The sequence below is a fragment of the Pelophylax lessonae genome (assembly GCF_965119305.1).
Source record: "Pelophylax lessonae genome assembly, chromosome: 1".
Taxonomy (NCBI): Eukaryota; Metazoa; Chordata; class Amphibia; order Anura; family Ranidae; genus Pelophylax; species Pelophylax lessonae.
Window position 1 is genome coordinate 470676087 of NC_138768.1, and position 17412 is coordinate 470693498.

Here is a 17412-nt window from a genome sequence, read left to right on the forward strand (position 1 = left end):
ATAATTTGAGGCCACTCTTGCGGTGATACGAGCGGGTTAACCGCACGGACGTTTGCGGCCTACCTCCGGGATTGAAGCCGCGGCCTCGAGTACCGCTCGGCGGCCGCTTCCGGAGGTGGAATCGGGTAGCTGCTATCAAAGCGAAGGTAGGACACAGCTCAAGGGGGGCATCCCGCCTACCATTCCGCCACCACAGCTAGCAGGCTCCTCTTCCCCCGGGAATCCATACCCTGCACCCCAGCGCTCTCTTCTTAGGCCCCGGTCGCCATCTTGGATTAGGCCCAGCGCTGCCCTGCAATATATCCCTCCTGCCATAACCATTGTGAGGTGAATCGGAGCCACCAGCACACCTCCTATACCACGCAGGTGGGGTACGCATCGCTTGATACCGGGACTTGAACCGTCTGCGGCCCACCTAATCTCCCCCCGTGTTTGCGGTCCGTAAGCGGCAGGCCCAACACAACCAGTACAAGAAGGGGTAACAGTTGTGCCAACACCATCTTCACTTACTGCTGTAGTGTGCACTCACCATCTCCCGGAAAGGACTGTCTGCCTCACTGTCATTTGAGCTGTACTGCCTGCAGTCTATTGCACCCTACAGGCCTCACTGTCATCTGTGCGGTACCGCCTGCAGACTATCGCACCCTGTCTGCCTCACTGACATGAGTGCGGCTCTGCCTGCAGACTATTGCACCCTGTCAGCCTCACTGACATTTGTGCGGTACTGCCTGCAGACTATTGCACCCTGTCTGCTTCACTGTCATCTGTGAGATTCTGCCTGCAGTTTATTGCACCTTATCTGCATCACTCATTTCAACACCCTGGTCATACGCAGATATATGCCTTTCACTGTATTGATTATATATGCACCAATTAATGCAGTAATGCTCGGCGCTGATATGAACGTGTGCTAAGTGCGCAGCTTTTTCGGAGGGGAGAGAGAACGGCTGGATCCCCGGGGCCAATTTAGCTTATACTTGCTCACAAGTTTCAACACCCCCGGGGGAACACCTGGTGCATGCCGTCAGCCAAGAAAAAGAATCGGGGGGGGCACGCCAAAGCACTCCCTGACGACCTATCTGCTCCGCACAAAGGAAATCACCAGGATGTCTCAGGATGGCGCCCAAGCCCTTCTATTGCCTCAGGCAGAACCAGCACAACCACCTTTACCTCCCAACCCTCAACAAGTGCCCCGTGAGAGCACATGTGTTGTCACAAAGGCGAATTTAGATGCAGGTTTTGCTGCTATCTATGAAAAATTAGCAGACAAGTTTCAGACCAAAATTCACAAGGCCACTAATACGTTAACCCAGGAGATAGCTGCTTTGGGAGGCCGCACAGATTTATTAGAGACCAAGCACGACAAACTTTCTATCGCCCATAATGACCTTAGAAAGGACTTTGAGCTGCTTTCTGATAACTATAGCTTGTTACAAACACAAGTGGAGGACTTGGACAACAGAAATCGCAGGAATAACCTGCGCCTCAGAGGCATTCCTGAAACAGTTACAGATTTGATCCCTGCAGTTTCCAAGCTCTTCAAAGACCTGCTGCCTGACAAACAGGAATCGGATTTCACCTGTGACAGGATTCACAGGGCCCTGCGCCCCAAACCTCCTCCTGATAAGCCTCCAAGAGACATCATTTTATGCCTCAAAGACTTCCTAATCAAGGAGGATATTTTGTGAGCTTCCAGAAACACTCCCAACATCTTATTGGAGGGCACTCGCATACAGATCTATCCCGATATTTCGCAGGCCACACTTGAAAGGCGGCGCAAGATGAAAGAGGTCACCTCTGTACTACAAGCAGCCCGAATCCGATACAGATGGGGTTTTCCCTTCAAGCTGACAGTCCCTCACAATGGCACAGTTTATGTGGTGTATAACCTGGCTGAAGGAAAAGAACTTCTAGTCAAACTGGGCCTACTGGAAGCTGCCCCTGAAGTTCGCCCTCAGAACACTCCTAGGCTGTTGCCATCTTGGTCCACCCCAGCAACCAGAAGAGATCAGCGAAGGTGGCGAAATCTTTTTAGAGATGGCGGTTTCTGAGGATGTCCACTATAGAACTAGGCATTCCTGGTGATACACTAAATCTCACTTAATTGTCTCCTTGGTTTTCTTGAACGCTGGTGTGCCCTTGCCCAAGTGTGGTCGCTCCCCTACCATGGGGCGGCTGTACTGGGGTGACTGTGCCCACTAGTGTGTCTGCAAAGACATTCTGATGGTTTAAACGTTCTTGACATAATTACTTGAATTTGCTTGTCTACCTTTCTCTCTCCTCTCCCGTATGTTAGTCCCCTATGTGCCGTTTTGCGGATGCCCGTGCGCCCGGGGCGGGGATGGTCCCCCGGGACTCTCCGCGCCTTCGGTGCCCGGATTTCCGCACACGGTTTTTGGACGGTTATGTCCAATGGGTAATGTTTTTTTGGATGGGTCTTATTTTTCTGCCCATCTCCAAAATATTTTCTCAGGTTCAAAATTTTTGGCTGATCTTCCTTTTTTTGATCAGTTGTTGTTTCAAAAAATGTTCGTTTGTTAACAGAAAGTCATTTTCTCAGGTCTTTATATATAACATGCAAGTATTTTGGTTGATCTATACTTTTCTAGCCCCTAATTGGGAGCGAGGTTCATGCTATACCGAGTCAGAGATTCAACCCCCAATCAGTCTGGGGCCCCCGCCTTGGGTTCCCCAGAGGTTTTATCAGTTTGGTTATTTACACTAGGCTCTGGTCATTTTTCCTTTTTCTCAAAAGTTTACCCGGCAGGAATTTCAGAATGAACGTAGTCCTTTTAATATAAATCATGGGGATTAAAATTTTGTCACATAACGTTCAAGGCTTCAATTCCCCCAATAAAAGAAATAAGGCCTTCAAACATTATAAAAGGTTAGGAGCGGACATAATTTTATTACAGGAGACGCACTTTGCAACTGACAGACACCCTAAATTCTTCGATAAATCTTTCAAGCAGTTTAAATGCTCATCTTTCCATAATAAAACTAGAGGGGTTGCCATCTTTATACGTAATAGTGTAATATTTGATATATCATCCACATACTGTGACCCAGAGAGCAGATTCTTGATTATCAAGGGGAGTATTGCAGGCAAAGCTATTACCATAGCTTCTGTATATGCACCTAATGATATGCATACCACATTTTTTAGACAATTTTTTGAAGTTCTTGACAGGTTTGAATCCCCACACATGGTTGTTGGAGGGGACTTCAATCTAGCTGCCCATCCTTCATTGGATAGAAGTAACATTACGGCCTCATCCAAGGCTTTCCCTAAAAGCCTGAAACGTGCCTTAAGTGATAAACAATTGATAGACACCTGGCGAGCCCACACAATGTTGGAGCAAAGGGTTACACCTTTTATTCTCATCCCCATGATAGCTCGGCCAGGCTCGATTATATTTTTTGTACCCCGGTTTGGCTGGCTAATTCCTCAGCTGCAGGTATACATGTCTGCCCTTGGTCCGACCACCAGATTGTGCTGTTTGAGTCGGGGGGAGTGGGTCTGGGTGGCACGACATTTAATTGGAGACTGAATGACTCCTTACTGAATGATCCGGCGTTGGTTGCCCAGATCTCCTCTTCACTGATCGATTATTTCCAGATTAATGAGGATGGGATTTCACCCACTCCTGTGGTGTGGACGGCTCATAAGGCAGTCATCAGGGGAAATTTGATTGCCCTGGCCTCAGCCAGGAACAAATCTAGATTGTCAGACATTAAATTCCTCACGAAAGAATTAGATCAATTATATTATAAACACAATCTCTCCCCCTCCTCCACACTTATGGATCAGATCCATATTAAAAGGAAAGCTTTGGATGACATCCTTTCTAGTGATACTGAAAAGGCCCTTAGGTGGTCCAAAGCCAAATTTACACTCCACAGCAACTCCACTTCTACTATGTTTGCAAATAAATTAACTCAAACAACAAGACCCACTCACGTATACAAGCTCAGAAGGCCAGACGGGAGGATGGTTTCACACCCCAAGGAAGTCTTAGAAATCTTCACAAACTTTTACAAAAACCTCCTCTCGGTGCCCTCTACGTTACCTGTAAATGACTTTCACCCCTGGATAGATAACCTATCCGTCCCGTCTTTGTCAAGTACACAAAAGGATACTTTAGAGGCACCTTGTACAGTAGACGAGGTCCTAGATATGATTAAAGCTCTCAAAACCTCCACCGCCCACGGCCCAGATGGCTTTTCCTCTTCCTATTATAAAACCTTTGCCACAATTCTTGCCCCCAGACTTGCTAAATTATTCAACCACGTCCTTCAGGGAGGAAACTTTCCAGCAGAAATGCTCCTGGCTAACATGTCCCTCATCCCGAAACCGGATAAAGATCATTCCTTCCCTCAAAATTATAGGCCCATCTCGGTCATGAATAATGACCTTAAACTATTCAGCAGACTGCTAGCTAACCGACTATCCAATGTAATTCATAAATTGATTCACCCTGACCAGACCGGGTTTATTCCAGGTAGACAGCTTTCAGACAACATTAGGCTAGTCGCTAATATTATTAATGACGCCAATCTCAGCAAATCCCCTACATGCCTTGTGAGTCTTGATATTCACAAGGCTTTTGATAGCGTCAGTTGGCCTTATCTAGAACACCTTCTCCCTAAGTATGGATTAGGAGAAGGGTTCATTCATGGATTTAAAGCTCTATATCAGTCCCCACAAACAAGAGTTCGCCTTCCCGGGTGTAACTCCGAATTTTTTCCCTTACATAGAGGTACGAGACAGGGTTGCCCACTTTCCCCCCTCCTGTTTGCTCTAGCAATCGAACCCTTGGCCACAGCCATTAGAAAAAATGGCCTTATTACGGGGCATTACAAGGGGGGGAAAGAATACAAATTAAGTATGTATGCCGATGATGTCTTACTATTTTTATCCAAACCTCACATTTCACTCCCTCACTTGCTGATCGAACTAGAGAGATTTCGATCCATGTCAGGCTTAGGGGTAAACCTCTCCAAATGCTCTATTATGCCGATTAATCTGCCTAATTGTATGCAAACCTCCATCAGAGAGAGTTTCTCTTTCACCTGGTGTTTGAGATCTTTTCCCTACTTAGAGGTCCAGATTACTCCTCATTATGAATCATTATTTATATCCAACTTCCCTCCAGTATTTAAAAAATTAAGTTTGTTGTTGAAGACGTGGTCTTCATACCACATCTCGTTTCTGGGCAGAGTTACAGCCATTAAGATGATTATCTTACCTAAGGTCTTGTTCTTCTTTAGGGCCCTCCCCGTTAATTTCCCTAAATCTCATATCAGTTCTTTTCAGCGGGAGATTTCCAAATTCATTTGGAACGGTAAGAGATCCAGATATAACGGTCATGTACTTTATGCCCCCCAATCCCAGGGTGGCCTGGGCATTCCAGATTTATGGTCCTATTATCTCTCAGCCAAACTCATTCAAATGGCTCAATGGAATGCAGACCCCGAGAGTATTCCCTGGCTTTCGTTCAAACAGGCCACAGTCTTTCCGAACTTTCTCTTGGCGGGTCTCTGGAATGGTGCACAGCCGTCTAGTTATAACGCAATTGCGAACAAAATAGTTCTTCATTTATACAGGCTGTGGCTAAAACTGAAAACCCCCCTGGGTCTGTTGTCGTGAGTCTCTCCGCTAACATCCTTTTTGGGACACTTTGACTCCGGTTTGCTCCCTCTAAGCAGAGAGGACTTATCCGCTTGGATAACCAGAGGCCTGGTGAACCTCAAAAAGCTCTCAATAGGCAATATTTTTTGTACATTTGAACAACTTGTAGATTTATATGGTCTTCCCAGCTCTGAAAGGGACCACTATACCCTTGTGAGGGCATTTTTTCAATCACAGGACCTCCTCACACTAAACCCTCCATTTACCATCTTTGAAAACATTTGCTCCGCCTCATCTAGGGATCGAGGGCTTATATCTAGCCTTTACTCTCATATTGTTACTAGTATCCTCCCAGATAAACATAAGTATATGACTAGATGGGAACAAGACCTGGGCTGTAGTTTCTCCATTCCAGAATGGCACCACATGATTTCAAACATGCGTAAATGCTCACGTTCTAGTGCATGCAGGGAGACACCCCTAAAAGTAGTTACGAGATGGTATTTGACTCCCTCCTTGGTTCACTCCTTCTACGATTCAGTCTCTCCCCTCTGTTTCAGGGGCTGTCCAGAAGAAGGTAATTTACTACATATTTTTTGGAGCTGCAAATGTTTGCGACCCATATGGGATCATGCACAGAGACTGGTGACCAGATTGGCTGGGACAGTGGTTTCTCTCTCTCCTAAGATATGCTTGCTTTTTGTAAAAGTCCCTGGTGTCCCGAAGCCTACATCCAATCTGATTCATACTTTGGTGTGTTCTATTCAATGGATGATAGCTTGTAATTGGAAATCAGATACTCTATTATGGTCTCAGGTGCTCTCCAGGATGGAATGCATCAAACTGACAGAAAAAATCTTTCATTCCCTTCATAGCTCCATGATGTCTTTCCATGCTAAATGGGACTCTTGGGACAATTGTGTTGTGCCTGTAAGTGCTTCTTAATCTATATGATATGTCTAACTTGACAGTTCTGACACCTCATGTGTATTTGACTACTTGATATTCTGCTACACTAGGGCCAATGTTTGTTGCACACTTGCTATGTTTTCAGAGTATTTTTCTATGCAATATATTTTTTTATATATATGTGATATTACATTGTTGACCTGTGTAAAAGTTATTTTTTTTTGTGCTGACTTTCTAATAAAATCTTTTGTAAACAAAAAGAAAGGTAAAAAGTCCAAGGAGGGTGGAAAAAAGTGGGTCGCGGGGTGATCCAAGGAAATAGGGGTGCCTGGGTGAGGAAATCAGTGCTCCCCTCCTATTGTTCCCGCACTCACCAGAGGGCGGTACCCCTACAGGGGTGACCAGCGTTACAAATATATCCACTGGATCCCTCAGGCGACTGGCCGCATGTCGTACTCCACTTTTGTCCGAATAATCGGTTTCACCACTCTCCAGTATAATTGAATATTAGGCAATAAATCCTCATGAGTATACCATAATCGATGGATTTAAGGGCAGGTTTCAGACAATATAGGGAAGAAAGAAACTCCAATAGTGAAGTACTGTAAATCAATTTCCAATTTATTGATTAAAACACAAAGTACTAACATTTAAAAGCAATGTAGCGTGCCCACAGGTATTAGGGACTGCAAATCCCTCGTGAAGCTGTAACTTCCGGGACGCGGTGCATTCCACCGACCGGATCTGCGTTTCACACCCCGAAAGCGGAACTAACGTGACTACGCTCTACGCATTTCGTCATCAACTGACGTCATCAGGAGCAGCGTAAGGTCACGTCGGGTCCGCTTACTATTATACTAGTGGGTTACTTGGCAACCGGAATAATAAAACCTTTAGCGGCCAATGAGAATGGTTATAATCAAAAGTCATTTGTTGCTGGGCAAACTTTTGCTATGCAAATTCTCAGAAAACTGGCTGGTTACTTCTAATAGGAGGATATTAAGCGTAACCTGTTACTAGGTATATCTTATAAACAGAAATTTAAAGTAAAACGGAAGTTGATGTAAATGGACAAAATATCATCTGTATTCTGTGCATATTAATGCAGATGAATGTAACTTATGCAGGAATATTTCTCATATGCCAACATATTTAAATAACAAGAAAATAAAAATATAAATGACTAAATATGAAAATATAAATCAAAATGACATACTGATGGGCATACCATCCAAAGCCAATATGTCGGGCAAACCTCTAAAAGGGCTACTGCAAAGGATTTTTTACCGATATAAAATAAAGATTATGTTTGTAGGTAAAAGACTTCGGTATGTAAAAATAAAAAAATAAAACTAAGATTAAATTAAAATAAAAATAAATGTAAAGAAAAATATATATGAAAAAAATATATATGAAAAATGCATTTATACTAAATAAATTCTTGAATTATGTTGATAAAATAGGTACCAATCTAATAATTAATTATTATTGTTTTACTATATTATTTAAAATTCCAGATATAAAATATAAATATAAAATCAAATATCTGGTGGAACAGATTGTCATATCCATAGAGTAGTTCGGTTTAAAAAATCATATTAGATTTATAAATATATTAAGACTCTCTGTATAAATAATAAATAGGGATGTTATTATTCGAATATCTTATTTTCACCTATATACTGATATGTATCATTCCTGTGGACATGTAACCCTCTATATATATATAGGCTAATGTGTATTTGGTAATATACAGAAGGGCTTTTTCTGTATACATCAAAGCCAACCTCACAAATAGAGGTTAATGTTAAATACATAAAATATACAAATAAATAGATATTTAGAAAGTAGTTGATATTAGTTTAAGCAGCATAGAGGATATATATATATATATATATATATATATATATATATATATATATATATATATACATATTCTGTCAATTCATAATAAAAATGTATATTATAGAGGAAAAATTATTATTATATGACGTGATAAAATCATGGTGTATATAAGAATCGGGCTAAGCAAGCCATAGGGATTCAATACAATTACTTTTCAATATTTTTTTATTGAATAATTTTGCATACAACAGGGAACAAACATACAAAGACATTATTGTAGAAAATGCCACGTTACAAAGTGGTAGTGTATAACAACAAGTGCCAAAACGTAAATCGGAACCAAAAGCATAAAGCAATATTAGAGACCCACTGATAATGGGGTACTTTGACGCAGTAGTGGGCTTGAGCACGATATGGCCATATGGTGGGACCAAACCCCCATTTTTATTTATGGACTCTCTTCAGATTTGGTAGTAATTTCTTTTGCATTTGCGCGCTATTCTTTTTTAATATACATGTGTTTTGGTTCATAGCTGCAGCAGCTTTGGAAATACATGGGTATGCTTCCCCAAATTTTTTGCCTGTTTATTATGTATTCGGTCTGACCAGACTACCGAGGTTGAGCAGCCCTCCCCACCCCCCATACACACCTGTACTCAATCAGTGTCCACCATCAAGTGGATATAGGAGGAGTCCCCTGTAGTGCATTTGCACATCTTTCCCAGCAAGGAGTATTATCTCCAAGGGTTAGAAAGGCTGGATTCATCTCTTTTTCATGGATAGTGTAGGACCCACTGATAATGGGGTACTTTGACGCAGTAGTGGGCTTGAGCACGATATGGCCATATGGTGGGACCAAACCCCCATTTTTATTTATGGACTCTCTTCAGATTTGGTAGTAATTTCTTTTGCATTTGCGCGCTATTCTTTTTTAATATACATGTCTTTTGGTTCATAGCTGCAGCAGCTTTGGAAATACATGGGTATGCTCCCCCAAATTTTTTGCCTGTTTATTATGTATTCGGTCTGACCAGACTACCGAGGTTGAGCAGCCCTCCCCACCCCCCACACACACCTGTACTCAATCAGTGTCCACCATCAAGTGGATATAGGAGGAGTCCCCTGTAGTGCATTTGCACATCTTTCCCAGCAAGGAGTATTATCTCCAAGGGTTAGAAAGGCTGGATTCATCTCTTTTTCATGGATAGTGTAGGACCCACTGATAATGGGGTACTTTGACGCAGTAGTGGGCTTGAGCACGATATGGCCATATGGTGGGACCAAACCCCCTTTTTATTTATGGACTCTCTTCAGATTTGGTAGTAATTTCTTTTGCATTTGCGCGCTATACTTTTTTAATATACATGTCTTTTGGTTCATAGCTGCAGCAGCTTTGGAAATACATGGGTATGCTCCCCCAAATTTTTTGCCTGTTTATTATGTATTCGGTCTGACCAGACTACCGAGGTTGAGCAGCCCTCCCCACCCCCCACACACACCTGTACTCAATCAGTGTCCACCATCAAGTGGATATAGGAGGAGTCCCCTGTAGTGCATTTGCACATCTTTCCCAGCAAGGAGTATTATCTCCAAGGGTTAGAAAGGCTGGATTCATCTCTTTTTCATGGATAGTGTAGGACCCACTGATACTGGGGTACTTTGACGCAGTAGTGGGCTTGAGCACGATATGGCCATATGGTGGGACCAAACCCCCATTTTTATTTATGGACTCTCTTCAGATTTGGTAGTAATTTCTTTTGCATTTGCGCGCTATTCTTTTTTAATATACATGTCTTTTGGTTCATAGCTGCAGCAGCTTTGGAAATACATGGGTATGCTCCCCCAAATTTTTTGCCTGTTTATTATGTATTCGGTCTGACCAGACTACCGAGGTTGAGCAGCCCTCCCCACCCCCCACACACACCTGTACTCAATCAGTGTCCACCATCAAGTGGATATAGGAGGAGTCCCCTGTAGTGCATTTGCACATCTTTCCCAGCAAGGAGTATTATCTCCAAGGGTTAGAAAGGCTGGATTCATATCTTTTTCATGGATAGTGTAGAACCCACTGTTAATGGGGTACTTTGACGCAGTAGTGGGCTTGAGCACGATATGGCCATATGGTGGGACCAAACCCCCATTTTTATTTATGGACTCTCTTCAGATTTGGTAGTAATTTCTTTTGCATTTGCGTGCTATTCTTTTTTAATATATATGTATATATTCACCTAGACATATATAGGTGTGATAGTAGCAGAAATATAAGCTTGCGCTAATGAAATCATTTACACTAATAGGGCTCCGCTCCTATAACACCTATATATGTCTAAGTGTAAAATACATATAAGTATGTGTGTATATATACCACTATACACAAGTTCAGATGTTTTGCCTGCCTCCAAAACCCCCCAAAAAATGCCTGCAACAACAAACCTGGGCGTTTTTTTTTTTTTTTTTGGCGCTAGCGTTTTTTTGGGCATTTTTTTGGGTTCTTTGGAGGCAGGCAAAACATCTGAACTTGTGTATAGTGGTATATATACACACATACTTATATGTATTTTACACTTAGACATATATAGGTGTGATAATTATTTCATTAGCGCAAGTAGTGTTTTCTGCTCCTTTCACACCTATATGTGCAGGTGTATATATACATACATGGGTGTGTATATATACCCCCTATACACATGTTCAGATGTCATGCCTGACTCCAAACATGTGCTCAAAAAATCCCTATAGACGCCTGCAGCCAAAAAGTAAGCTGACAGGGGCACCCTGCCATAGCAGTCACTGTCAGTTCACCCTACACTACACTACGGTCACCCTGGCCCTTAACACTTTCCCTACAGAAACTAAATTATTAAAGCTAACTAAAGTGTAAAAGAGCACCCTAACTACACTTTCCTCACACTAATAAATGCTAAATGACACTTTGTAGCAGAAGTCCACGAACTGCTTCCACTCTCTTCCATGTCCCTGTATAACAATGCTAGGAATTTGGCGGGGGCTATCTTATATACTGGGGGGCGTATTCACTAATGATTGGCCTATGGACCCCCTAGTCACTCCAATCACATTCCTAGCATTCTCCTGCCCCCTCAATTGGCTTTTTCTAATGGTTCTGGTCCAATCATGGGCTTTTAAAGCCCATTTCCTGTCCCATTGCATTTTGGTCGGTTCTGGTTGCCGAATTCCGAACTTTTTGGGCAAAAAGTTCTAAATTCGGCTGAACCTCGAACAGCCAATGTTCGGGTCGAACCGATGGTCGACCCGAACCGTTCGATCATCCCTATTGAGCACGTCCCCCTGGTAAAGCTGAGCCACGTCAGTTATGCCTGCTAATGTAAATTTGGAGAGATTGATGCAGGGGAGAAGCGCATAAAGGACAGTAAACGGTAATTTCGCTGTGACTGAGAGCTGCGATCTGGGGATTTTGGTGAGGAGGTATCTCCACGATATTAGTGAGGCCTGAGTAGGTAAGGGAAGAGAGTGTAGTGGGATCTGTCTCCAATTTTCCATGAGTAATAGTGTGCTTAATGCCTCCACTTTAGATAGCGAAGTTTCTATTGGGATCTATGGGAGACTAAGTGGACTGGAGAACCAGTGTCGTAGTGGTGTTAAATGGGATGCATGATAGTAGTCGAGGAGATCAGGGAAACCTAGGCCCCCCACTGATTTGTGTCTCACCATATGGGTATAGGCGCATCTCGCTCTCTTCTTTTGCCAAATACACGTACGCAAAAGTTTCTCTAGGGACGAGATGCATTTTCGGGGTATCGGTACTGGAAGGGTCCGAAACAAATATAATATCTTAGGGAGACAAACCATTTTGAAAGCGACAATTCTACCGGTCCAAGATAACTCGGTAGAATTGAATTTGGCGATGTCTATGGATATGTCAGAAATGAGGGGCGAGATATTGATGGTCACTAAGCCTGTGGTGGGAAAGGTGAGGTTGATACCTAAGTAGCGTAGGGGTGAAGTGGACCATGTGTACGGTAGGGCCAACTGCAGATGAGACCGAACTTTGGGGTTTAGGCCCATGGTCAGGATGACGGATTTACTTAAATTCACTTTGTAGTACGATATACCACTGAAGGTTTGAAGGAGGTTGTGGGCTGCCGGGAGTGAGACGACGGGATTAGTGAGGCTAAGAATCATGCCGTCCGCGAACAACGTGATAACATGGTGCGACCGAGGGAACTTAAAGCCAGAAATAAGGGGATTCTGTCTGAGAGATGCTGCTAGGGGTTCAATTAATAGGTTAAATATGAGGGGTGATAAGGGGCATCCTTGGCGGGTGCCATTTGTAATATGGAAGGGTTTGGAGAGTATGCCCGCTGATAGTACTTTGGCCGGGGGGGAGGAGTAGAGGGTGAGTATGGCAGACAAAATCGGACCAGAGAATCCACATCGAAGCAGTACCGCTTTCATGTAGCCCCAGTGGACGCGGTCAAACGCCTTCTCCGCGTCTATGGATAGAAGCAGAGAAGGCGTTTTGGTATGTTCTGCATGGTGGATCAAATTTATCACCCTCCTCGTGGCGTCCGGGGCCTGTCTGCCTTTTACGAAGCCCATCTGGTCTTCGGCTATCAGTGTTGGTAGAACTAACGCTATTCTGTTGGCAATGAGTTTGGCGAATACTTTGACGTCATTGTTCAGTAAAGATATAGGCCTAAAATTTGCCGGAGTTGTCGGGGGCTTACCAGGTTTGGGAAGGGTTATAACATTAGCCTGAAGCATTTCAGGGGGCAGAGTGCCGGTTGAGATAGCGGTGGAGAATAGATGTAGCATATATGGGGTCAGGATATCTTGCATGGTGCAGTAATATTCGTTCGACAGACCGTCGGGACCCAGACTTTTGCGCAAGAGTAAAGATTTTAATGTTTTGGTTAGTTCGGAGACAGTGAACGGTTCGTTAAGTCTTGCTAGAGAGTCTGCGGTCAGTGCTGGAAGTCGGAGACGGCTAATGAAGTCGTGAATATCTGAGTCAGTTGGTTGGGGAGTGTCAGGATCTTTTTCCAGGTTGTACAGAGAGCTGTAATAATCCGCAAACGTGTCTGCAATTTTCTGGGGATGGGTCAATTTAGCTCCCATTTGCGGATGAGAGACATACTCAATTTTGGACTTAAGCCTTCTTGCTTTCAATCTGGAGTCTAAGAATTTACCTGCTTTATTGTGTGACGAGTAATAGCGGAGGCAGAGGCATGCAAGCATCCTGTCGTGTTGTTCCATTAATAGTCTACGAAGATCAGTACGGAGAGAGGCAAGCTTGGACATATTGGTGGCTGAAGGGGCAGATTTATTAATAGCGTCTAGAGAATGAATTTAGTTGATAAGGCTGTGCATTTTGGTTTGGCGTTTATTTTTTAGGCGGGATCCCAGTTGGATTAACACGCCCCTAACATATGCTTTGTGAGTATTCCATAACGTGGAAGGGGATATATCAGGAGTGGTATTGGTGTCAAAGAATTCCTGCATTTGGGCCCTTAAGTGTTTGAGGGACTCAGGGTCGGAGAGGATAGAATTATTGCAACGCCATATGAAGGAAGAGGGGGCAGCAGGGCTAGTAGATAGGGACATAAGAACTGCAGGGTGGTCGGACCATGTAAAAGGGGATATGGAGGTGTCCAGCACAAGCGGCAGCGTAACAGTATCAACTAAGAACATGTCTATCCTAGTGTACGTATTGTGGCAAGGAGAAAAAAAGGCATAATCACGCTCTTCTGCATGTTGGTAACGCCACACATCATGGAGCCCCTCTGCATGTGCAAGAATGGCGAGAGAAGGCAATTTTGATGCGCCCCTGGAAGAAGAGTCCATGACGTGGTTCATCACCAAGTTGAAATCACGGCACATGATCAGTCTGCCTGTTTTCAGCTTAGTTACCTTCCTACAAAGTTTGCGTAGGAACCTCAATTGGTGCCTATTAGGTGCATACACGTTTACTAAGGTATAAGGACAGTTATCTATGACACAAACAATAATGATGTACCTGCCCTCTGTGTCCTGCACCAACTTGGAGCAAGTAAAGGACACAGAAGAGCGAATAGCCAGCATCACACCCCTCTTCTTCTCCATAGATGAGGCCTGAAAAATGTGAGGATAGTCTGGGTGTGAGCAGCGTGGACTGTGGTCTTGTTTAAAGTGCGTCTCTTGTATCGCTAGTACATACGCCTTTGATTTGGCTGCTTCCTGCCACATAGAATAACGCTTCTCGGGGTGGTTGAGCCCCTTAGCGTTCAGGGAGAGAAGTTGCAAAGTCATGGCAGTGTTGGGTAAAGGGTATGATGGGTGTGCAAAATATTATACAAGCGTACAGGAGACATCTCCTCATGGAATAGGTCGTGGAACGCAGTGAAGCCAGTCCAGGAACACAGTGAACGTGGTAAAGGGTGAATGGGACAGAGTACCTGAAAGACCAGTAGTCGTGGGTTGTCGGATGGATGATGTGCCTTGTGCTGCAGGAGTATGAAGAGACGACTCCGGTCTTACATTGGACAAAGTGGAAAGTGATGACTCGAGCAAGTGTCAACGATGGGTTCCAAGTCATGGATCTCAGGTCTTAACTGCAAAATATTGGCAAAAACAAGAAAGTCACACAAAAAACAAGAAAGGAGTAGGGTAGGGTAAAAAATACTTGGTCTGGTATGACCAGGTGTGCAACTGGCGTTGCAAAGGCATCGGGGGTCAGTAGCACGGTGGTAGGTGCTCATTCAGCAATTGAGGGTCTGATCCTCCCAGCGAGGGTAAGGAGAGCTGCAGTCACTTGGGGCGAGATCTAGATCGTGAAGATCTTGACACGACGTTCCATTCGAGTTGGACATGGCGGAGTTGAGGCACAGATCTAGCATGTTGGACGTCTTGAGGGTCTGGTACAATGCCCCATTGGCGGAGTAAACGAACCCCTTGATCCGCGGACGTGATATGGGAAATAGTACCCTGGTGGGTCACGCAAAGTCGTGCCGGGTATTTCCATTTATAAACGATCTTGTGGTTGCGGAGGGCCTTGGTAATAGAACTTAAATTGCGTCTCTGTGTAACGCTCCTGCATTTTACGTATGATGTGGATTTTCAGCTGCAGAAATATTTCACTTCAGTAGTCATGTAGAGAAACGCTGAGACACCATTCCCAACTCTCAATGACTCATCATGAGTGGATGATCTCAATTCAGCAAGTAAATACACACACTCAATAAGATGTTTCCTAGAGTGACTTATGTATATAGTAACACAGTGATGATAGGCTGAAGAGACAGGTTGGGTAGAGATGGTAGATGACAGACACTTGAAAGGAAATGTTCTTAAAAGTAAGATAGTAGCAGATGGGATGCAGATAGGTTTAGCAATCATGTATGGTAGTAGATGACAGAGTAGCAGGTGGACATACAAGAGAGATCAACCCAGTGCAAGAACAGGTGGTAGTAGGCTCAAGAGCTAGCAATCTTAGATAATGCAGATGTAGTAATAGTCCTTAGTATGCAGAGCTAGATAGTGTAAGCTTTAGTATAAAGGTTATAGAGGTTTCCCCTGTGGGGTACTTATCACTAATAGCAATGTAGCAGAGGAGAGGTTCGGCAAGAGCGGATGATCTGGTAGCGGGATACAGGGATCAGCGCAGCGTGGTTCCGACAGCGAGGTATGCTTGCAAGCATGTGAGATTCAAGACAGGTTAGCATCAAGGCACAAAGCAGTTTGAACGAACACATGTGAGTGAGAGCCGGCGATCTAAATAGCCATCCAGTCCGGCGCTCAGTGATGACAGCATCAGTCTTAAAGGTGTATGCGCACCTTACCAAAAGAGAATGGTGGGGCGCATACACTTATGAAAGAGTAATTAGGGTACCCAAAGGTACCAGAACATTACAGTACCCCCCCCCCCTTAAGGCCGGCTCCTGAAGGCCTCTGGAGCTGGTTTGTCTGGGTACTTCGCATGAAAATTGCAGATTAATCTAGAGGCATGTATGTCAGAGGTGTTTAGCCAGGTGTCGTCTTGGGGCCCATAGTTCTTCCATCGAACCAAGTACTGAAGTCTTCCTCTGTGGATACGAGAATCCAGAATCTCTTTTATCTCGTATTCTTCTCCACCTTCAACTTGTACAGGAGGATAGTAGGCCTTATTCCTTGGTCAGGAACATGGGGCTTCAGTAGCGACACATGGAAAATGGGATGTATTTTGAGGTCTATTGGCAATGTAAGCTGTACTGCAGCTTTTCCAATAAGTTTCTTGATTGGGAAAGGTCCCAAGAACAGAGGTCCAAGCTTTTTGCTAGGGATTTTCAGTCTTAAATTTTTTGTTGAGAGCCAAACGAGGTCCCCCGATAGCGTACTGAGGAGAAGGTCTTCTGCGAAGATCATAGTACTTCTTTTGTTGACTATGAGCGTGTGCAATGGTAGTATTAAGCAAACCCAGAGAGTCCTTTATTTGGGTAAGATAGTCTGAAGCTACTGGGTTATTTGAAGGAAGGATGCGTGGTGGAAGAATAGAGGGATGAAACCCATATTTCAAGTAGAACGGACTCTGCTTGGTCGTACTGTGGGTTGCGTTGTTGTAGGCAAATTCTGCCAGAGGGAGAAGATCCACCCAATCATCCTGTTGGTAAGAAGTGTAACAACGTAAATATTGCTCGATGCATTGGTTGACTCTTTCAGTCTGTCCGTTGGTCTGCGGATGGTAAGGAGAAGTGAGCTTCCGCTCGATCCGTAATATGTGACATAGTTCTTGCCAGAACTTGGAAATAAATTGTGATCCACGGTCAGACAGAAGAGTTTTTGGGATACCATGTAACTTAAAGACATGTTTCATCAGGAGTTCTGCCGTTTGTTTGGACGAAGGTAGTCTGCGAATAGCAATGAAATGTGCCATTTTTGTCAGATGGTCCACTGACACTAAGATGGTATTAAATCCTTTGGAAGGAGGCAATTCCACTATAAAGTCCAAGGACACAACTTCCCATGGAGTTTGGGGTATTGGTAGACTGCATAGTAGACCGGATGGTCTCGTAGTGTCAATTTTGGACCTGGCA